Source organism: Meleagris gallopavo, chromosome 8 (assembly GCF_905368555.1).
Source record: "Meleagris gallopavo chromosome 8, MGAL_WU_HG_1.1, whole genome shotgun sequence".
Classification (NCBI taxonomy): Eukaryota; Metazoa; Chordata; class Aves; order Galliformes; family Phasianidae; genus Meleagris; species Meleagris gallopavo.
This window is the reverse complement of record NC_139411.1, coordinates 31,689,417-31,707,981: the sequence shown is the minus strand read 5'-3', so window position 1 is coordinate 31,707,981 and position 18,565 is coordinate 31,689,417. Positions and strand designations below refer to the sequence as shown.

At 50.9% G+C, this 18,565-nt stretch overlaps 1 protein-coding gene across 1 annotated transcript in view; it reads left to right on the top strand.

Moving 5' to 3' along the window:
• The first annotated feature begins 384 nt into the window (after nucleotides 1–384).
• The window catches only part of CTBP2 (C-terminal binding protein 2), a 108,203-nt gene continuing 90,022 nt past the window's right edge, over nucleotides 385–18,565 (top strand). Inside the window, exon 1 of the mRNA XM_085230003.1 lies at nucleotides 385–798. The gene's annotated coding sequence lies outside the window, so the exon portion shown is untranslated. The remainder of the gene's footprint in view (nucleotides 799–18,565) is intronic.

Here is an 18,565-nt window from a genome sequence, read left to right as displayed (position 1 = left end):
GCGCCGGGGCCGCGCTGGGTGCCCCCCGGCCCGGGGCAGCGCTGGGACCGGGCGGTGCGCGGAGCTCCCGCGGGAGGCGGAACAAAGGCGGCCGGCGCCGGGCGCAACAGGCGCGGAACCCCGCGGAGCCCCGGGGGGCGGTGCGCGTCCCCCCCCCGGCTCCTCCAGGCGGCTCCCACCCCCCTCTCTCGCTGCGTCTGTTTGTACTTTAGCTGATCCACTAATCCCTCGAGAGAGCCTATTTGTAGTGAAGAGTATCTATAGGGGGCGAGGCTGGTCCATGTGGGTTTGTGTCATTGGTTTGCGAGGAGAGACCCCGCCTATTGCCAAAAAAAAAAAAAAAAAAAAAAAAAGGAAAAAAAAAAAGGAAGGGGAAAGAAAAAAAAAAAAAAAAAGCAGCGAGAGCCCCTACCTCTCCCTGCCTGCGTGCACCCAGCGCGGAGCGCTCCGCCCAGCGCCGCCCGGGCACTTTTTCGCTTGGAGAAAAAAAAAAAAAAAAAAAAAGGAAAAAAGCCGCCGACCCTCCCCCAAGTTGCAGTTCGCATCCTCCCGATCCTCCCGCTGCCGCTGGGCGCCGCGCCGGGCTCCGCTGCCCCCGTCCGCTCCCGGCGCGGCGGCGGCGGGCGGAGCGGCGCGGGGGGAGGCTGAAGTTTTTGTGCGGGGCTCGCGGGTGGCACTGAAGGTGGATCTCCGGCAGCGCAGCCCGGCGGCGGCGGAGGCGGGCAGGGATGCGGCGCTGAGGCGGTGCGGTGCGCTGCGGGGCTGCCGGCGGCCGGGCCGGGCCGAGCCGGGCGGCAGGTAAGGGCTGCGGGCGCGGCCGCGGGGCGGGGGGGAAAGCAGCGCTCCGGTCCGCGTCCCCGCGACCGCCTCTCCGCCGGGCCGAGCCCGGGGCCGTCCCCGCGGAGCCGCCGCCCGTCCGGCACGGCCCGGCCCGGCCCTCGTTCCGCGGCCCCGCGGCGGGGTGAAGCCGCGTCTTTTGTTGTGCCGGGCCCGCATTGTTTACCGGGGGCCGAGCGGCGCGGAGCGCATCTGCGGCAGGGCGGAAAGTTTGGGCGCGGGGAGCGGGCGGGGGACGGAACGGAACGGAGCCCGGCGTGCGTGTGGCGGAACGGCGGCACAGCTCCGCGCTCCGCTTCGCCCTCGCATTTCCGATTTATTTTTCTTTTTTTTTTTTTTAATATTCATTTTCTCTTCTTTTCTTTTTTTTTTTTAATTTTTCAATTTCTGATTATTTTTTTTTTTAAATCTCGCTGCATTTAATTCTTTACCCTTTCACCACGCTGACCGTTTTATTCCTACACTCACTTTATTCTTTTTTATTATTTCATTATTTCATTTTACCTCTCGGTGCGCGCCTTCCCCATTGCTCCCATCTTAATTTATTTTCTTCCACCTCCCCCTCCTTTTCCCTTCTCCCCCGCCCCCTCCAACCCCCCCGTACTTCCCGTTGGCAGCACGCTGGCTGTTCGGTGCCCGCAGGCAGCGCCGGGCACTGCGTGGCCGCGCCTCTCCTCGCTCTCAGCTCCCATCCCTTGTAGGAGCGGCACCCCCGGCCGCAGCCCCCCGCCCACCCCCCGGCTCCCTCGGGATTACCGCTCCGAGCCGCGGCTTTGCACAAAAAAACTTCCTGCGAGGGGGGAGCTCAGCCTTTGTGCGGCCCCGGGGCGAAGCCGAGCTGCGGGGAGCGGGTCCGGGAGTGCGAGATGGAGAGCTCCAAGTGGGAGAAGCGATCGCTGCCCTCCAGACGCTCGGCGCTCCCCGTGCGTTGCGCGCCGCGGTTGTCCGGAGCTCTAATTGTAGCGCTGTAATCATTTCCACTTGATTAAGTGCACCGTGGGCACGGCGCTGAAACCCCCACGGCTGCGGCACGGGGGATGCGTGGCGTGACGCTTTAATCCCGTGCCTTGAAAGCTACGATAAAGCAGGAGGAACGCGAGCCGGGCATAAAGAACTGTTGTTTTGTACAGATGGTGGCTCGGTGCCGCGAGTGGGACCGCGGCGACTGCCCGGATCGGGGGAAAAAGGCACATAGTTCGGAGTTTGTTTAAACGGAGCCAATGAAATAATGCCGGCCGAGATGCCGGGTGACAAAATGCTTTTGTTCCCGTTTGCGGCGGTGCGTGAGGGCGCAGACCTGCTTTAGCATTCCTTGAAGGTCTCTTTAGCGAGGAAAATTGGAGATGGTCTCATTATGGGGGAGTGTGTGCAGAATGCTATGAGGTCTTTATGGATTCAGAGGTGATTGTTGAGTCGCAGACGTTTCAATTACACATCTGGTAGTAAAAAAAAAAATAATAATACTTATTTGTGGCTGTGTGCTCTGTGCTTTCCACGAGGGTGGTTTGTCCCCGTGCTTTGGGGTGGGTTTGTGCACAGGGCTCGGAGGTGAGATTGTATTGTTTGCATGGCAAAACTTTGTGCTGCTGCAAAAGCGGTGGTGTGTGGAACATTGGGGGTGGGAAACGGGGCGGTGTGAGCAATGGGCTGTGCCTTGCAGAGCTGCTTGTGTCTGGGTATGGGGCACGACTGGGAGCATCTTGCCGGGCCCACAGCTGTAACCATAGGGCTGCAGCCCCGCCGTGCCCCAACACAGAGCTGGAAGGCACAGCTGCACCCCTCTGCTCCTCACACTTCCCTGACCAGGAAAATGCTTAAAGCAGTTTCCCAGCAGTGAAAAGTGCCATCTGTAACGCTGTCGGCTCGGTGTGTCACCGGGTTCCAGTGCTCATAATCCTCCTGGTGGGGAGGACGTCGGCCTTGGAGAGCAGTGTGTCAGGGATGGGTTGGGAGCAGCGCATGCAAACCTTCAGCTGGGAGATCCTGTGTGCTGTCAGCTGGCTGCGGTGCAGGTGGAGCTGCTGGAGCTCTGCTGGCTCTGGGATGCACACAGTGACCTAAGGTTGGGGCTGCGCCTGCCCGGAGTTTGGAGAAAAGTGGGTGAATTCCCACTGGAAGAGCACAGGTTGTTCTCTGAGCGCTGCTTCGAGCTGTGAGGATGGGAAGAGGCTTCGTGTTTAAGCAGAAGAAACGGGAAAGCTCCTCTGAAAGCAACACTGCTGATGATCTGTGAGCGTTTTGTTCAAATCTGCTGTCATATAAAGTCTGATAGGTGTCACATTTACTCTTCGCAGAGGATGCAGCAAGGATTCCCTGGCTCTGTGTTCTGGCTGTGGTTGGGGGGGGGGGAACGGAGCAGAGCTGCTATGAGGAGCTTCTCGGATCACAGCGGTTGCACCTGCGGTAGAAGTTTGGGGGCTTTCAGCATACAGAGCTGTTGCAGCCCCCCCCGTGCTCAACTCACCCACACCGTGACCCGGCACACTGCCCAGGGCTGAGGGCTCGCCCCACTCCAGGGGTGCTGGGGTCTCATTCCCGTGTGCTCCTCTCACCCTTGTGCCCCCTCCTTGTGCCCCCCGTGTTTGGGTTTTGTTCCTTCTGACCATGAAAACAGAGACCAGTTGTAGTTGTAAGGGTGAATAACAACATGCACATCCCTTGCCTGCTGAGGGGGGGGATGCCAAACTTTGCAGCCACCCCGGCGAGCAGCTCCAGCCCTTGGCACCTGCAGCCCACACCACGAGGGCCCCGCTGACATCTGCTGTGATGTCAGCAGAAGTTTTTGGTTGCTGCTGCTGTTAATTCAATGGTCGACGCCGCATGCCCCCATTTGCACCCTGTGCACTGATGGTGTAGGAGCCAGGAGTTGTTTCCATGAGATTAACCGTCTGCTCTTTAATTATTATTATTATTATTTTCCTATTTGGGCTGTTAATCCCAGGGGGATGTTGTGTTTGGGCAGCGGGGAGCTGAGATGGCAAAGAGAGAGCGGAGCCTTTCCCAGAGCAGAGGCAACGGACAGGGAGAGCAGTGGGAACCTGCTGGCGAACTTGGTGTGTTTGTTTTGGTTTTTTTCCTCTGGGTTGTGTTATTGGTAACGTCCATGGGATTATTAAAAACCCAACAGCTGGAACAGCAGGAGGGGAAAAACGCCCGATGGGGAGAGGAGGTGTAAGTGTACATCCACACCCAGGTGTCCCCACCGAGGATGGGTGCAGGGGGAGGTGTGGGGAAAGCCACCTCCCCCAGAAGAAGGAGGTTTCCTTTCCATCGCAGCAGAATAGCTCTGGTAGCACGTGGTGATGCCAAAGCCTGCTTCTGGTTGGAGGTTGGCTTTGGGTAGTTCTGCCTCGCTCTTCAGATGCGCCGAGGTCTGGGTGGATCTTGGCACAGCGAGAGCAAGCGCTGCTCTGGGACTTCACAACAAACTGCCAATAAAAACCCAGTGAACTCAAAGAGATCAGTAGCAGGTTTTAATTATTAATGAGTTCTGCTCCTCCAGCTCTATCAGGCAGTAATTTGGTGTGTGCTGTAAGCCAGCAAAACCCAGCAGTCCTCCTGCAAGCAGCTCCCTTCTGGGCTTTCTTACACATTGTTTTGCATGGGGCACAAAGGATTGGTGTGCTGGAAGTTGCACTTAAGTTGTGAGACTCAGTGAGTCTCTGGGTGAAACTATTTCAGTTCAGTGCATGGGAAAAAATTTTTGCCAGCTTTTGTGATCTGAAGTTGCCTGCAGTTTCATGGTCATAGAGAATCATAGAATCACTCAGGTTGGACAAGACTTTAAAGATCGTCGAGTCCAACCACAACCTAACCAAAGTACCCTAACAGCCCTCTGCTAAATCACGTCCCTGAGCACCACATCCAAACGGTTTTTAAACACCTCCAGGGATGGTGACTCAACCACCTCCCTGGGCAGCCCATTCCAGTGCTTAACAACCCTTTCTTAGGTGGGATATCAAGAAAAGTAAGGAACTTTTCCTGATATCCCAACCTAAACTTACCCTGGCGCAACTTAAGGCCATTTCCTTTTGTGCAACGAACGGCTTGGGGCAAGCTTCAAACTGAGGGTTAAGGGCTCCGTGAGATCCATAGCAGAGAACCAGTGCTGATTTCAGCTTTGCCCCTTGGCAGCAATGATAACAGGTTTTCCCAGGTGAAATACCTGTGCTGCCCAGCCGTCCCAGAGGTCAGGAGGGGCTGTGCGGTGTGCTGGGCTCAGCTGCAGTGCGGGATGCGGAGCGGCAGCAGCCTTCAGGGGGCAGCAGGGTGGTGTTCCAGGGTTGCGTTTAGCCAAAAGTTGGATCCATTCCTTGGCTTTGTACTTTCTCAGCGTCGTCGTGTGCGGGTTCCTGACCCACCTGTGCTTGTTGCCAAAGGATTTCAGCAGAAGGGAGAGGAATTGGGTGGTGATGGGCAGGAGTCAGAGTGTGGTGAGGGAGGTAAAGGAGTGCAGGGAGAAGCTGTTGCCAGTAGTGATGAGAAAAACAAACAGCTTCTCTTACACATCAGCTGCGGAGCTAGGTTATGGGGTGAGGTTAGTGGAAAAGACCCAAATATTATCTTTTGTTGATGGGTGATATGTGTAATCCCGTTATGTCCCTGCTACAAGTGAATGCTGAGGAGCAGCTGGAGCTCAGTAAGTGGGCTCTGGAAGCAGGGATGAGTGCCCATGTTCCTCCAACAGCCGGAGCAGTGGGAGCTCCCAGCAGGCTGCAGCAGCCATCGCTGTGTGTAGGGTGGGAGAGGAGAAAACAGGACGGACTGAATCATCCTGACCTGTGAGGCCAGGCACACAGCTCACTTGGTGCCCGTGGGACCACGTTGTGATGGAGGGAAGGTCAGCAACACGCTTCATCTCTATCAACATGAGTTTAAGGACATCAGATCCTTTGCAGTTAACTTTTTTTTCCACTTAAAGAGCTGTTGTTGAGAAAGGTGAGCATTTTGTTCAACAGAAATTCTGAAAGAAATTCAGCTTTCTGCAGCACCGTTGTTTTTGCTGGGGGTGGGCAGAGGAGTGACTGCGGGCTGGAAGAGATGTGGTGTCCCTGTCCCCATCCCTGACACCATCCCTGTCCCCGTCTGCAGTGTACCAGGACACAGCAGCCTTCTCCAAGGCCCTCAGAGTGCTGCCAGGTGAGCGGTGACGCTTTGCAGCCAGGAGTTCAGGAGCTCGATCCGCTTCGCTTAGCCAGAGTGTTGGAAGGTAAATTGATTAAGGCAATTAGCGTTGTCATGGGGAAAATAAATTGAATAAAAAAGAGCTCTTGGGTCTAGCAGGTGGGGTTTTAACAAGATCCAATAGCTGGAAGGTGGAGCGAGAGAAGGGCTGGAATTAAGGTCCACAGCTTGCTGCTGAAGGTGACGGATGCTGGAAGGGCCCACTGAAGATGCTGGTAGTTCCTCTGCCTTTGCAAAGGCTGAATTCAGCAGTGCTCATTTATTGAAGCGAGGGAAGCTCGAACAGGGATTAATTAGCAAGTTACCATGCAGTGTGCCGAACAGGGATTAATTTAGGTAAGCTGCCATGCTGTGTGTTAGGCTGGAAAATTTCAGTGCTTCCTTTTGGCCTCGAAATCTGTGCAATCCATGGAAGCCCACCATTTAAATAAGAGTGCCCAGGTGTTTGCAGATCCCAGAGGCCAGTGCTGTAGTTCCCTTTCAGGAGGATGGGTTGCAGAGGGGAGACCTCTGTCCGAAGGTGGAGTTCTCAGGCTGTGCCCTTTGGAGTGCCGAGTCGTAGGATCACTGAGTTGTTTGGGTTTGAAGGGGCCCCTGAAGGTCACCTCCTGCAATCCTCCTGCAGGGCTTTTATTTCTCACTGTTTCTTTAACAATTCCTTGTGCCCATCACAGCAACGAGTATCTCCTGTGCCGGCACCATGTGCATAGCACTTAATGAAGAGGTGAGCCGGGGCCACGTTAGTCCCAGCTGTGGCTGGTAGTTGGGTCAGGTGTGGGTGCACTGAGGCAGAAGGAGGAAACGAAGGAGGGTTGCTTATTTTCATTGTGCGCTTTATCTGCTTGTACAGAATTCACTCAAACTCTGTGTCTCCTCTGGGTGGCTGTGGCACTTCAGGAATAAGGGCAGCCCTGGTGGGAGCCTTCTGAGTGGGGGAGCACCAACGAGAGCACAAACAACTGATCAAAACAGGTCAAAGCCAGGTTTGGCAAGCAATTATGCACTGCTCGTATTGTGCTGGAACGCAGCAGCGTGTTTGCATGCAGTTTTGTTGTAGAGACCAAGCACAAGGAAGGAGCAAGCAGAGCTCAAAGCAGAGAGCTGCAAGTTACGGTTTATTTGATGCACAGTTGTTTCTGTTAGGATGAAGGTGGGAGGATTTGGGGGTTCCCCCATGTTTCATGTGTGCAGTGTGGTTCCTGCAGTGCCCGGGCAGTGTTCCCATCCATCAGTGCTTCATGCTAACGAGCATTGCTGGTGAAGAATGACGAGTGCATCATCAAGTACTGAACTTTGCTTTGTTTCAGGCAGGAATGTGTAGCACAGTGCATGCACACGTGCTCCACTTGCCCTTTTGGAGGTGAGTTTCCAGATGCTCCCATCCAATTCATCCACCCGTGGCGGTGTGCCCGCGTCCTGCCCGTGTTTGGCTTTGTGTAAGCAAACCAACAGGGCGTTAATCTCATTACTCAAACAAATGAAGTAAATCTTTAAGGCACTTAAAACACGCCTGTGTGCGTCGGCCGGTGCGGAGCTGTGGGGCAGCAGCACGGAGGTGGAGGCACTGGAGCAGCCAGAGAGCTTTCTGTTGGCTTCCCATTGCTTTTGGCTCTTGGTTAAGAGCAGAAAGGACCAAACAACGTCTGTAACAGCGAGAGCACCTGGCTATTTTCACACAGATCTCTTAATGGAGATTAAACACAAAATAAAGCAGGATGCATCAACAGCGATATTCCCATAAGCAATATTGTAACTTGCAGGCAGTGTAATTATATTTTGTACACTTGCCAATTAAGCAGTAATGCTTTAGAGAAAAATTACTTTCAAGAGATGGAAGAAAAGTATCGCAGTAAATCAAATAAAATATACATGTATTAGAGTGCTTTGTGTACGCAGTTGAAATTTTAAGGTTTCCTGCTGTGCTCCAGGAGCACCTCGTTGGTGTGCTGATGCTGCAGGCTTGCAGCTTTCTGGGACTGGAAAGGGGCGGAGAGGTGGAAGGGTGTAATGAACCAACTGCTTTTTGGATAGCCACGTGGAACTGAATGCAAAGGCACTGCTGTCCACCTGCTGGCCAGGCTCCTAGCAGGGCTCCCCAATGCTGTCCTTGGGTAGGCTGGGTTCCTTCTGCTACTTCTGAGGAGTTTCCCCAGGATGACAACCAGCTTTTATTTTTCAGCTCGTGCGCTTGGTTGCTTTGAAAACTCTGCTGTGAGTTCCACTCATACAGAGGGCGTGGGGTGGTTTATTTTCCACTACCCAGTGCTGCTGTGAGTTCCACCCGTGAGCCCATGGCACAGCTCGTGCCATCAGCGCTCCGAGCCGCTCCCCCTCCCACCTGCCCACACCTCAGTGGTGCTTTTAATTGGAGGAGAAATAAACGAAGGTATGTTCTGAGTATAAGGAGATGATTATCACAATGGGGTGATCACATTTTGGTACTTGATTTGATTTGTTAGCTGGGAGATTAGTCTAAAAGCAGAGAAGGAAATGAATGCATTGTTGACTGCAGGAAGTTACTTATGAGATTTTTCCTTATGTTTAAAGGAATTCCCCCTGTGACTTAAGTAGCGGTGTAATTTATGGCCTTTCACGTTAGATAGCTAAATAAATAAACAGAATAAAGACAGCAAGAATAAAAAGAAGTGGTATCAGGTTTGGGGGTGTTAAGTTTCTGTTGTGGAATGCAGGAAGAGGTTGCTTTCCAAGGCCGGAGCAAACAGATCAACAGCAATAAGGCATGGTGTATAAAAGTGGTGCGAGTGCTGGGATGCACTGTTCACAGCTCCTGCTTTGCTTTGAATGCCCCCAGCCTCTAAACCCAGCCAAGCTCTCTGATCGTCCATCCGTTGATGATGGTTTTGTGAAAAAGTGGCTCCTTACGTAAAATGGAGCAGCTCAGTGAGCACAGGACCCACCTCCTCTAGGCATGGCTCCGAGCCATTCGGGTAGGTTTTGTTTCTGGAAACCCATCCGATGGGTTCCATACTTTTTCCTTCGCAGTGATTTGTGCTTGGGATTGATGCTGTCATGGCTGATGTGGCTGGATGGGGGATCTGGCAGGTCTTTGCCATGTTCCCTTCGACAAACACTACGAAAGCTCAGCTCTTGAGCCCATCAGCTCTGTAGACTGAAGGAGTTTGTAGGACTGTGTTCCATCCATCAGTGATCACAGAGATTCCCAAACCTGAGGTGGTCCCATTTCAGCTCTTTTGTTGTTCCTGTGTTTGCGTCTCACTGCGTATAGAAGCGATGAGGAAAGCAGAGAAGCAGGCAAACTTTGAGTTCCTTATTATCCCCACAGGGACTGTCAGTTGAGGAGGGCGGAACGGGAACGAAGCTGCCCTGCCTCTGCTGGCAGAAAGATGCATTTACTTGTGGGACTTGAAAAATGATTCGGGCCCTGAACAAGATGGAAAAGGCGCTGTGCTGTCAGGTGCTGAGTGCTCTCACCTTGGAACATGGTGCTCAACCAATCTTTCACTCCTGTTCCAGTGGAGCATCCCATAGTTGTGTGGGGTTGGGTTTCAATGTGGTGGATGTCAGCATCTCCTGCAGTCACCCAGTGGTGTGAGTCGTAGGGAAGGCAGTAATTTTGGGGGAACAGTAGGATTTCTGATGGGTGCAGCAGTGACTTATTTTGCATCCTTGAGAAGCCCGTGAACAGCGATGCGCTCGATTGCAGCTGTATTAAACTTCCAGTGGTTTTATTTAAACTGCATTTATTACACCCGTCATCGGTGTTGTATCAGCAGAGTGCATTGGAAGAGCTCGACCCTCAGTAGATCCATAAAATGAAGAGTAGCCGTTCACTGGGAGATTACACATTGATATTTATTTATAGATCCTTCAGACTGAGAGATGATTCTGTCTCCACTCCAGTGCGTGTGAAGATGTTTTGTCAAGCAGCTCCGCCAGCACACTGCAGCACCAGAGCTTGGGAATAGTGCTGACTGAGGGGAGCTGCAGCCATCATTCAGCACGAGGATGGCTGCGTTAAGGCGGTAGGGCAGCAGAGCCATGGTTCAGCAGGCTGGGGAAGCTCCCAGAAGTCTTGAGCCTGTTGTGGTGGGTGGTTGAGGGAAGGATGAGGCAGGGGGCAGATCGGTTTGTTGGCCCTCGAGGCTGGATTCAGTGGTGGAGGGAAATGGGCAGGTGTGAGTAGGAGGGGAGAGCATCATTTGGCTCCTGCAGTCCGCAGTGCTGGGATGGCAAGGTCCTCACTGTGCTCTGTCCTTCACTGCATTTTGTTCAATTATGGCCAGACAATGAATGTCTCGTACAAATCCACCACAAAATGCTGATTGCATTGCTGGCTATTTTCGGGCGGGCTTCATTTGGACGCTGTTTGCGGTGTGCTCAGCATTGACCGCTGCAGCAGGTGGGTTTGTGTCCCCGTTGCCTGCCACTGACATGCCTTCTGCAGTGCTGATGCTCCCTTCGGTAATTTCTTGGTGTTAAGTGCGGAGTGTGAGCTGTAAGTAAGCTTGTATTGGTAGTGATCGTGATTGATGCTGCGATGGCCGTGCCATAATTTGCTGTGTTATGCACCAGAAAGTTGAGAGCATTAGGATAAAGTCTTTCAATAACGTGCGACAAATTCTCATCATCAAGGAGCAGCCGTTGTATACATTCTGTTGAGTAATTATAGAGTACAAAGAAGATTTGATATAGGAGCTGCGGCTTAATCTCCTGCACTTCATTACATTTTCCCCGTGGTGGTAGCGATGAATGGGAGGTGTATTTTATTTTCCAATTTGAGTATGCTTGCTCAGGATGGCCTCGCTCTTAATGTTGCTTCACGGGGGAGAATTTACAGTGGAGGTTTCCATTAACGCTAATGAGAGTTATGCCCATGCAATTCACTGGCCTGGTGACAGGGGAGGAGAAAGAATAAATAAATTCTATGCTTTCTGAAGAAATGAGATGACCCTAAAATGTCCGGTGTGTCAGCAGGGAGTGACCGAGAGCAGAGCTGCAGTGGTTGCTGCTCTTTAACATCCACCAGTAGCTGAGAGGATTTTCCACTGTTCCTCTTCTCTGTTCTTCGAACAAAGAGGAAAAGGGGGGAGAATGTATTTAAATTGGGAAGAATAGGAGTGGGGGAATGATCTTAAACTGAGACGGGGAGGTTTAGGTTGGATATTAGGAGGAAGTTTTTCCCCCAGAGGGCGGTGAGGCACTGGAACAGGTTGCCCAAGGAGGCTGTGGATGCCCCATCCCTGCAGGCATTCAAGGCCAGGCTGGATGTGGCTCTGGGCAGCCTGGGCTGCTGGTTGGTGACCTGCACATAGCAGGGGGTGGAAGTAGATGAGCACTGTGGTCCTTTTCAACCCAGGCCTTTCTGTGATTCTTTGAATAAGTGACCTCAAGACAGAGCTGTGATTGTAAAACAAAGCATACAGGTCGCTAACATGAAGTTGTCTGAAATGGGTTGCAGTGGGTTTTTCTTCAGGCTTATGATTAACACACTCTTCCATTTAAAGCCATTAGGTGCAGTTCCATGCTTGATTTAAAGTAAGTGCAGTTAATATTTTGGGTTATAAATCTCAGGCGTGCAGTAAGGAATCATCCAAAAGTGCAATCCCTGGTGTAAGACAAGCTTGGGTTCCTGCTGGTCTGCCTGCAAAGCAGGGCAGGTTCTCTCCCACAGCCTGGCTCTGCTGGTTGCGTGTGGTGGAATTAGAGCATTAATGTGAGCTGTTGTGACACATCTTTTGTACGGGAGCCTCTCGGAAGAGAGCGCGGAGAGGGCTATACTTAATCAGTATAAATGTCAGTAGCATATTTTAATAAATTCTTGATTTTGCTTGGACTGTTTGCAATTGCATATTTAAAAGGAATCTGCCATCCCCTTTCGAAGGTATGTGACATTTAAAAGATCTGTAAAGAAGATTGGTTTGACAGCTTCAAATTACATTTGAAAGAGTTTTTTCCTTTCAAAACAGAAAATGAATACTTCCTATTCTAAATGTCACTGCAAAGGCATAAACATGTTTAATCAAATTATATATTTAATTTATGTAAAATGTAATTTTTTATTCATGCAAGAGGCTCACTTGTTACGTTTTTGCCATCTCCAAAGCTTCGCGAAGTTGGTGAACTACTGAATCTCCTGAATAAATCATTGCACAGCGGTTCTTCAGATTCTTTCAGGATTAGCCCTGGGCTTACCGTTGGCACTCCTCACTGCCAGGTCTTTGTGTTTTGGGGCGAGCTGTGATGGTGCTGGTTGGATGCTGGGCAGCTGGGCTGGTGGTGGAGGAGCACTGGAGGTTATCGCCTGCAGCATTGCTGTGGGGGTGGGGAGGCTGCTGATCGTGGCTGATGTTCTTTGGGTGCTCATCTCACAGTGAATCCAAGTCTCTGTGATGGAGCTGCTGGGCCAAACCCGTGAAAGCTCTCCTGGGGAAGAGAAAAGCTTCTTGGATTTGGTTTGTTGGTCGCCAGCTCTCATGGCATTGCATCAAGGGCAGCCTGGTCTGGTGGTTGGCGACCCTGCACATAGCAGGGGGGTTGAAGCTGGATGATCGTTGTGGTCCTTTTCAACCCAGGCCATTCTATGATTCTATGTCTGAAACGGCCCAGAGGGTCAGGAGCTCCCAGCAGGGCTGCTGCCATTTCAGTGCTCCCTGTGCAAGCTCTCTGGAGTTCCCTCGGCTGCTCATCTCTGCCTCCATCACCAACCCTCACTGCTGGAGCTGCCGGTAGCCCAGCAGTTGCACTCTGGCTGCCTTCGAGGCCAGGCTGCTTTTCAAGAAGGAGCATTGAGCACTAATGCTGGGTGAGCCCCGAGAGCAAAAGCCTGCTTGTGCAGACTTGTGGCATCGGGCGGTGTCACTTGGCTGGGATGGATGGGTGTCTTGGGGCCTGGGCTTTCTCGCTAAGAGAGGAAGCAACGAAAAAAGAATCGATGTCAATAAAGCAAAACCAGGGAATTCAGCTCTTTCACCTTATTTCTGTTTTAGTGCCTGCAAGTTTTATGTATTTGCTGAGCAGATGCAGATGCGGAACTTGTACTTGTCCCCAGCAAGGCCAGAAGTGTTAGGTAATATCTTCCCAGGTGTGAACATGGAAGGGCTTGGCAAACCTTTGAGCATGCCCTTTCCTTGTGCATCTCTTTCAGGATGACTGGGCAGCCTGTGGAATAGCTCTGGCAGATTGCAGGATGCTGCCAAGGCTCTGAGAGCCAAGGAGCAGCAAAGAGCAAGGTTGTGTTCCTGCAGGTTCCCTGTGCAGGAGGAAGGGAAGAGCTGCTCCTGTATGTCACAGCCTCCTTGGCTCAGTCCGAGGCTGACAGTGGGGCATCTTGTGCTGACGCTGATTGAAGAGAGCTCTCTTGTTTTCTGCAGTGCCTTACACAGTCCCCTCCTTTCCTTGTCTTAACCTCATCAGTGACAGTGATTTGTAATTGTGATTTAAATTACCAGGATGAACTTACCAGGATGAAGCTGTGTCACCAGGAGTTAAACACAGTTTAGGGTACTCCCATATGTGCTGCCAGACAGGTCCTGGTTAGAGCAGACCCATGCTGCAGTCCTTACATAAATCCACCATCTGAGTGTCAGAAGGGCTTCATGTGAGGTAGGTCAAGATCTCACAGTCTCCTGAAACTTCTCTTTCCTCTTCGCGTTCCTGTGAAGTGGGTTTGCTTGTATGCATTTATTCCTGTAGGGGATGGCCAAGCCAAAGCAATTCAGGAGGGGATCTTGTATGTAAAGATTCCAGTCCTGGAGCTGACCAGAATCTGCTCCACGTAGATGTGGTGAATGTGGCACTCTGGCCATCAGGCTCCCTTCCAGAAGAGCTCTCCTTGGGTTTTTCTGGAAGAGTTTGGGTCTCCCAGCTGTGTGATGTTGTTTTTGCTCACAGAGGGGTTGAGTGAATGAACTGATATTGACAGAGCTATAATTTAGGCAATTAGCCAGCTGACGTGTGTACTGAAAAGGACAGAGACTGTTTCCTTCCTGGTTTGCAGTTTCCTTAGGAGGGAGAATGTATCTGAACAAAGACCCACGGGAACTTGGGGGTCACAGGTAGCTAAAAGCATTGTATTGGGCAAACTCATTGGAGACATAGAGAATCATCAGAGTCATTAAGGTTGGAAAAGATCTCTAAGCTCATCTAGTCCAACCACCAACCCAGTGCATCTTCGTTGACCTCACAGGGTGTCTTTCTGAGCCCTCCTTACTCAGTGTACACCCTGTGTTGGCCTGATGTTGAAATAGCACCAGAGAAAGGAGAAGTTTATTTTCTTGCACCTGCTGGTGTAAAATCTCCCCTCCTTATCCTGACTTACTCCTGCCCTGGACTTAAAAGCACCTCCTGCAGGCTGATGGACCCATGTGATAGGTCTGAAAGTGCTCAGGAGGGTTTGTCCTCCAGCTTTATGCCAGGCTCTGACTGTGGCTTGAGCTGGGCAGAACAGTCTGAACCAGAGGTACAGCTTATATTTGTGTTTTATTTTTTTCTTAAGAAGGAAAGCCTTGAAAATATTCCCTGCCATATTCAAGTTCAAGCACGGTAGATTGTGCTTGAACTATACTAGATTCTGCTGTAGCAGATTGGTGTAGAGATTGTGAAAGACAGAAAGTAGTAAACAGTGCAGATTTGCAATGTATTTCTCCTTTATGGTTTAGGGGAATGCACGATCTATAGTTTTTTTTATTATCCATTTCAGCATGAAATACACTGCAACGTTAAGTTGTATATTTCCATTGAAATATATGGCAGGAATAAAATTGCAGACAAAAAGTAACTTATTTGATGTTCCGTGTAGTTGTTGCCGTGCTGTTAAAATAACACAGTGACTGCTAAGCTGAGAGGAGACCAAGAGGATGCGGTGTCAGTGGGGTTTTCTGAGGAGCCCTGCACCCCAAACTGCAAGAGCAGAGGCTGTCCTGAGCTGTCACCATCCTGAGAACTTCATTTTCTGGGTAAAAGAAGCCACCCTGCTCCTCCCCAGGGAAAATCTCCTTGCAGTGCATTTTGGCGAAGCGTAACGTTGAATATTTGTTTTCACCCTGCATGTGCTCTGCTGTAGAGAGTTTAAATCTAAAATTAGAAGTAAGTGGAGGCAAACTGCAGTTAGTTAGACGAGCTAACGAGATTGCAGTAGATTGCTGTTCCACACTGTATGCTGGCCAAACCCTTCATGTAGTGAGGTGTGGGATGGTCTCAGTTGAGCCAGCCAGAATTATTTTAACTGTTACATTATGTAATTTACCCATTAGTCCTAATTGCTGTCTCTCTCTTAAGCTTCCACTGACCCAGTGTCTACTATTAGTGGTCTCTTCTCCCTATCAAGATAAGCTCCTACAATTGCCATACTCGGTACAGAGCAGCCGAAATGCATCTCTCGTATTGTAGAGTAGAAAATAGCTGAAGGCAAAGGCGTCAAAAATGAGCAAAACCAGCACAACTTTTCTCAGCAGTCTGGTGTATTTCAGTGCTCCTAGAATCATAGAATGGGCTGGGTTGAAAAGGAGCACAATGCTCATCCGGTTCCAACTCCCTGCTATGTGCAGGTCGCCAACCAGCAGCCCAGGCTGCCCAGAGCCACATCCAGCCTGGCCTTGAATGCCTGCAGGGATGGGGCATCCACAGCCTCCTTGGGCAACCTGTTTCATTGCCTCACCACCCTCTGTGTGGAAAAAAAGTGTTGTGCAGTTCTTCTGTGCCCCCTGCATGCCCTGCACCGTACAGAAGCAGAACTTGGTCCCCAACACAGCTGGAAGCTGCCGTCACCACAGCTCTCCTTTGGTTGGTGGGCACCCACAGCCTGCTGAAGGGCAGAGAAGGAGGTGCCTGTGTGGTGGATTGCTGAGGTTCTTAGGTTGTATCTGCACTCCAGCTTGCAGGGTCCCAGAGCAGTGCACAGTGACCCATCCCTGCTCCTGGGGACGTCACCGTGAGGCTCAGCCCAAACGCCCGTCCTGCTGAGCCCCACGCTGTGCTGTAGCTATGAGCTGTTATTAAAAAGTGCTGGAGATTAGAGCTGTAGCAATCCCCCAGCAATGTGGAATGACTTGATGGTAAATTACATTTTTAGTCAAACAGAAAAATTGTTCATTTTTCCATCCGTGCTGACAGATTTGGTTATTTTTTTCTTTTCCTCAATGTTATTTCCTGAGTTTTCACCCTCGTATTTTACTTGCTATTTATAGTGTTACGTGTGTGCAACCTGAGAGCAGCCAGTTTGAGATGTTTTAATCTCAGATTTTCCATAAACATTCCTTCCTGCAGTGAGACCCCAGTGCACCAAGTCTATGAGAACAGTCTCCTCTGGGCAGAGATTTTTTCTAATTCCCTGAATACGAGGGGGAGAAGTTTATAATGAAGTGTTGAGAGGACCTTCAGCGTTAGTGTTGTGAATTTGGCTATCTACAAACATGGTGAGCATTAGTTCTCAAGCATTTCACTGAATAGAGAGTAATTTTGCATTCGTACTTACTGTTTCTGTAGCTTATTTTCAAAGAAAAGCTGCTTTTGAATATTCAGATAGTTCTGCTGTGATAATGCACGCTTTCCAATTTTAAAACACCTCTTTCAGGATGAAGAATTACTGCAAAATAATCGATTCTGCTCAGATGTCTTCTATTAACCAGGTTTAATGTTTGCTGTAAGAGGCCTTACGGAGTGATATTTCAGATGCACACGCAATAATGTGAAGCTATTAGGCATTTCCCCCATATGTTAATACTTAAAGGGTAGCCTGACAGGCATTAATGTTATTAAGGGGTTTGCAGGGGTGGGCATTGTATTATTGCTGGGTACTGCTGCAATTACAGCAGTTTGGGGGCTGAGCAGCCCGCTGTCCCTGCGCTGCCACAGAGCTGGTGTGAGTTTGTGTTGTTTGTTGGGTGGGTGCAATTTGGGAAGCTCTGTACCTGGGATTGCTCCTGGTACTTTGCTTCTCTTCCCATCTGTGGTGATGCCTGGCGGGATGCAAAGGGCTGGGAAGTACCAGCAGTGCATGGACAGGCTGTGCATGTGGGCTTTGTGGGTGGACTTTATCGTTGGATTTGATGACGTTGTGGTTGATGTGATGGGTGGACTCAGAGATCTTGAAAGTCTTTTCCATCGTGATTCTGCGATTCTGCTTGTGTTACTGAAGTAAGGGCACCCAGGGCAGGCACCTGTTTGCCAGCAGCAGTCGGTGATGGGTTTGCATGAGTGCTGGGTTGCATCCCACCTGCTTCTGAGCCCACTTTGGGTCAGCTGTGACACCCGTGGGGAAAGGCAGAGATCCCAAACTCACCTGAACACAGTCTTAATGCTGCTCCCACCTCCCTCGAGTTAATTTGTGAAGGCTCTGGCTGCAGTTGCTGGAACAGGACTGCATCTCTTCAGTCTGCTTTCAGCAGCACTTATACTGTTTTCAATTAACATTTTCTAAATGTGCATCTCATCCCAGGCTCTGCTTCTGCTCTGCCTGTGTGCTTCAGATGACCGCTTCTGGTGAGATGGGGATGCTGGAAGACAGTGATCCCAGAGCAGCTTTCCTGTACTACAGCATTATAGCAGCACACAGGGGCTGTGCTGGGACCTGTGGGTGAGGTGCTGCCAGCAGCACGCTCTCTGCCTTGCTTTCAGTGTTATCTTTTAGCTGGCATTTTCAGGGTCACCCATCACTGCAGGTGATATCTGATGCTAAAAATCACTTAGGTGGCTTTACATATTTAGAAAGCATCTCCTGTGTCTAGATGGCTTTTAAAAGGTATTTATCTCACAACTACTGCCTTTGTAAAAAAAAAAAATAAAATAAAATTCTGTTTAACTAACTGACTAAAGAAGATTTGAAGAGCCAAGCTACTGGCTGTGCTCTCCAGCCATGCCTGGCCAAAGGGCTGTGCTCAGCCTTTGGGTTCTGGCAGCGAGCGTTCATCATTCATCCCTTCCACGCTGCTGTTTCCTCCCTGGCATGCCGTGAGCTGCCAGGCTGGAGATGCAGCCCACGACCTGGTGGTTGTGGCAGAACACAAGCCTCCAGGATGGGAAGTATCCGTAGTAAAGGAACCCCCGGAAGGAAGGGTTTGCAGCAGGAGCTCGGTGAGATCTGTAGCTATGGTGCTGCAAACGGCGCCGTGCTGCCATAATGCTGTGTGAAATACTGTACCCTCCGATTATGTTTTAAGGAACAAAGTGCTGCAGCAAGCTGACACTTCCCCTTGGTGTTTTCTCGTCCCTTCTGAGCATGGTGGACTGTGGTTAGTGCTGCAGTGGAAAGCGGAGTAGGGAAATTACAGGGATTGGGAGAGAAGAGAAGGATGAGCCATTAGTGGGGTGGCATCAGTGGAAAGGAGAGCATGGTGCCCACGTGCTGCCCCGGTCCACGTCCATCCCATGCCTTCCCTGCCTCACCGTGGTGCTCTGCTATCCGTGTCCTTTCTGGCCGTGCTGCTCAGCTGTTGGAATGGGGTCTTACAGAGCATCTCAGCTTACTGCACAGGGCTGGGAGGGTCGTGGTTCCACAGTTCCAGGATTGCAAAGGAGCTGGGCAGCGTGGGTCACACCCCACGTAATGTATGGGAGCGCTGCTAAA